The sequence below is a fragment of the Gadus macrocephalus genome, chromosome 21, assembly GCF_031168955.1.
Source record: "Gadus macrocephalus chromosome 21, ASM3116895v1".
NCBI classification, from domain to species: domain Eukaryota; kingdom Metazoa; phylum Chordata; class Actinopteri; order Gadiformes; family Gadidae; genus Gadus; species Gadus macrocephalus.
In genome coordinates this window covers 18,142,879-18,147,176 of record NC_082402.1, presented here as the reverse complement: position 1 = coordinate 18,147,176, position 4,298 = coordinate 18,142,879, and positions in this window count along the sequence as shown.

Here is a 4,298-nt window from a genome sequence, read left to right as displayed (position 1 = left end):
TAGTGATGGTATGGAAAAAGGATGGAAACTTGAGGATCTGCACTGACTTTCGGTGGTTGAATGCGAGAACACTCAAGGACGCCCATCCCCTTCCACACCAGTCGGACTGCTTGGCTGCCTTGGGAGGGAACACCTACTTCAGCACAATGGATTTAACGTCTGGTTTCTACAACATTCCCATGGCAGAAGAGGACAAAAAATACACTGCCTTCACCACACCGCTAGGCCTGCATGAGTATAATAGGATGCCGCAGGGACTGTGCAATAGTCCGGCCTCATTTATGCGCATGATGCTCAGTATATTTGGGGATTTGAACTTCAGCAGCCTTTTATGCTATTTAGACGATTTATTTAGACGCATCAACTGAAGAGGAGGCTCTACGGAGACTGGAGGGCGTGTTCCAGCGGCTGCGAGAGAACAACCTGAAGTTGAGTCCTAAGAAGTGTCATCTGATGCGATTGTCTGTCAAGTTTCTGGGTCACATCATAGATGGAAACGGGGTGGCTGTGGATCCTGCGAAGGTGGATGTCATATCCAGTATGTCGAGGTCTGATCTTATGGAGGATGACGGATGTACACCTTCAGTGCGGAGGATCAAATCCTTTTTGGGCATGGTTTTCTTCTACCAGCACTTCATCCCCAACTGCTCTTCCATTGCCAAGCCACTCTTTGCTCTGACTGCTGGGCAGAAGAGAAGAGGAAGAAAAAAAATGAATGTGAAGGCAGGAACATTCAGGAAACTCAAGCCTGATGACTGGATTCCAGAGTGTGACATTGCCTTTGCCGGTCTTAAAGAACGTCTGCTGAACTGTGCGGTCCTTGCACATCCTGACTTTTCACGTCCTCTGATCCTGTCGACTGATGCTTCCTTGGATGGGCTCGGTGCAGTGTTGTCACAAGTCCCTGCTGGTGAAAGTAAAGCACGACCCATAGCGTTTGCGAGTAAGACCCTCAGCAGCTCTCAGAAGAACTACCCAGCTCATCGGCTCGAGTTTCTGGCATTGAAGTGGAGTGTCTGTGACAAATTCAGCCATTGGCTGAAGGGCAATTCCTTCACAGTATGGACGGACAACAATCCACTCACATATATAATGACTAAGCCAAAACTCGACGCCTGCGAACAGCGATGGGTTGCGAAGCTCGCTCCCTACACATTTAGTCTAAAGCACATTGCGGGAACCAAGAACATAGTGGCTGACGCTCTCAGCCGGGACCCGTTTGCGAAGACTGCTGGGCGTAGACTTGTCTCAGAGTCCTACAACGATCTGCTTGCCGAATCTGATGGGGTTGGAGAAGATGGAGTTCAGAATGTCTTTCGTTTAAAAGTCCAGTATCAGGCGATGGGGACGGAACAAGATACTGCGACTCAGTCCTGTTGTCCCCCACCTCTCTGTGACAGCATTGTAGAAGCTGTCCTTGATTCTCACAACAACTGGGATGCGGCTGCAGAGTCCAGGGCGACAGGGTTGATCCAGTCTGTTCAGCACTTCCTTCCACCAGGGCAAGACCTGCTGCCTGCCTTCTCCGTAGAAGAGCTCCAGCGAAACCAAGAGCTTGACCCTGGCATCTCTACGGTTATGCCATTTCTGAATCGGCGGAGGAGGCCCTCAAGGCGGGAGAGGGATGGTTTGGACTCAAGTGCCTTGGTCCTTATCAGACAGTGGGAGAGACTTAAAGTCGTTGATGGAGTGCTCTACAGAGTCGTTAAGGATTTCATGAGCAAGCAGAAGAGACACCAGTCTTGCCCCGGAGCCTGGTGGAGAAGGCCTTGCGTGGTGTGCATGACTTGGCCGGTCATCAGGGGCAGGCGAGAACAATTCACCTCGCGAGACAGCGCTTCTTTTGGCCTGGAATGGAGCGTCAGATTAAAGGCTATGTCAAATGCTGTCAGAGGTGCATCCTGGCCAAGACACCAGATCCTTCTGCCAGAGCTCCGCTTGAAAGTATCAGGACATCTAATCCTATGGAGCTGGTGTGTTTGGATTTCTGGAGTGCAGAAGATAGCAAGCAGCGCTCCGTGGATGTTCTTGTCTTGACAGATCATTTCACAAAGTTGGCCCACGCCTTTCCCTGCACAAACCAACAGGCGAAGCAGGTTGCTAAGAAGTTATGGGACAATGTTTTCTGTGTGTATGGGTTTCCAGAGCGCATCCACACAGATCAAGGAGCCAACTTTGAGAGTGAGCTCATTGCAGAGTTGCTTCGGCTATCGGGAGTCTCCAAGTCGCACACTACAGCTTATCACCCCATGGGGAACGGAGGAACTGAGAGATTTAACAGGACTCTGGGGAATATGCTCCGTTCGCTGCCGCTGAGAGAGAAGGCCAAGTGGCCCCAGCAAATCCAGACCCTGACATTTGCATATAATGCGACGGTGCATGAGACAACTGGGTATGCGCCTTTTTACCTCATGTTTGGTCGGGTCCCAAGACTCCCTGTTGATGTGATGTTCAAACAGGTCCTGCACGACCCAGTGGTTGTTGACTACGGCAGCTATGTGACATCGCTTATGTCTCACCTCCATGAGGCAGCAGGCATCGCTCAAAGGCATGCCATCAAGGAGCAAGACAAGCAAGCGAGAGGTTACAATCGAAGGGTCAAGGGGACTTACCTGAACGTGGGAGATAGAGTACTGCTCGCCAATAAAGGCGAAAGGGGAAAGAAGAAACTTGCGGATAAGTGGGAACCGACTGTTTATACTGTCATGGACAGCAAACCGCAGACTCATATCTACAAGTTGGTAGATGACAAGGGGAACGCAAAGGTGGTACATCGCAACCTTATCATGGATATCAGTTTCTTACCTGTGGAGTCTGCTGATGGAGGATTGTCAGGATCGGAGGACAGTCTTGGTGATTCTGAGGACAAGTCCCACATGGAGGATCTCATCGACTCTTTGAATGAGGAGGGTTCGATGGATAGGGCAAGCGCATGGGTTCTGAGTGGGGCGGAGGAAGCTGCCAGCCTCCGGTCCTGTAGCGAAGCTGATGCGGATGAAGATCAGTCTGATGCGGGGCACGATCCGTCTGATGCGGGGTCGGAACAGTCGGCTGCACCAGATACAGCGTCAGTGATTGACGCGAGTAGTATCCAGTCGTTTCACCCAGTCACAGTGCCAGCAGTTGACACATCAGACACAGTGCCGATGGTTGCCGCAGGCCATGTCCCAGCAGTTATCCCTGACGCAATGTCACCGGTTGGGGAATGGGGCAGAGTAGGCCAGGCACCACCTATGCAGGGAGACGGTGTGGTCAGGACACGTGTTGGCAGGGTTGTTGGGAAAGTCAACCGTCTGATCGAAACGATGGCTCAAAAGCCGTGTGACATGACTACCTCATTTGGTTAGAGATCAAGGACTCTTTTTGCCCTGTTCTGTTCAAAAGGGGTTGATTTGTGTCTTTTACACTGTTGTTTTGAGTATTTGCTTTACACTGTGTCTCACTAAGATGGTGTGCTTATGTATGCTTACGACTATGGTTTGGGACTTGGGTAGGCCGGGTGGTTTGGTGTACACGGCACCAGACAATTCTAGGAGGGACTAAGGCCTGTACGCCCTTTGATTTCTCTGAACCTGTTTCCCAGGTAGCTTTTGAGCTGGATGTAAAGATTAGATCTTTATGTGAACCCGTGCCAGTAAGCCAGTATTGGTTGTCTCCGTAAGTGTTATGTCCTGGCAGCCGCTCAGGATTTTGGTGTAATTCAGGAGGGGTGAATGTAGCAGGTACATAAGATGTATGTATGCATTCCACCAAAATTCCCTCATGTTTTATTTATTACTTGTATTTCGTGATATATTCTGTAAATAGATCGTTCGGGAGCTTTTGTTATTTTATTTTGAAGTTTCGATCGTGACGTCATTTTCTTCCGTTGCGCTCGCCATTCCTCACTTGTTGTTTTAATGCTGTGAGGAGGTGAGTGTTTTTCCTCTGCTCTGTGCAGCTTTCTGTTCTAAAATTGTTAATGAGAAAATAACCAGTGTAAACTGTGAGATAGAGTTATGGTGTGATTCTGTGCTTGTTGGTGTTGTTCATGTGTTCCTGTGTATTTGTTTAGCAAGAGTTTTGAGTGTTTTAGCGAACTATTTAGCTAGCGCACTGTTTAGCAGCACTTGAGGATACACACACAGTGACGGCAGCCTGTTCATTGTTCGTTTCCCGCCATTTCAGATTGACGTGCTGCAGTGTCCTGTGTACTAATGCTGCTGCATTATTTGTGCATTTATTTCATTCAGGTATGTTAATGTTGCTCCCATGTTGTACTTTATTTTAATATAAAATATTAATTAGCTGGTGGTGTA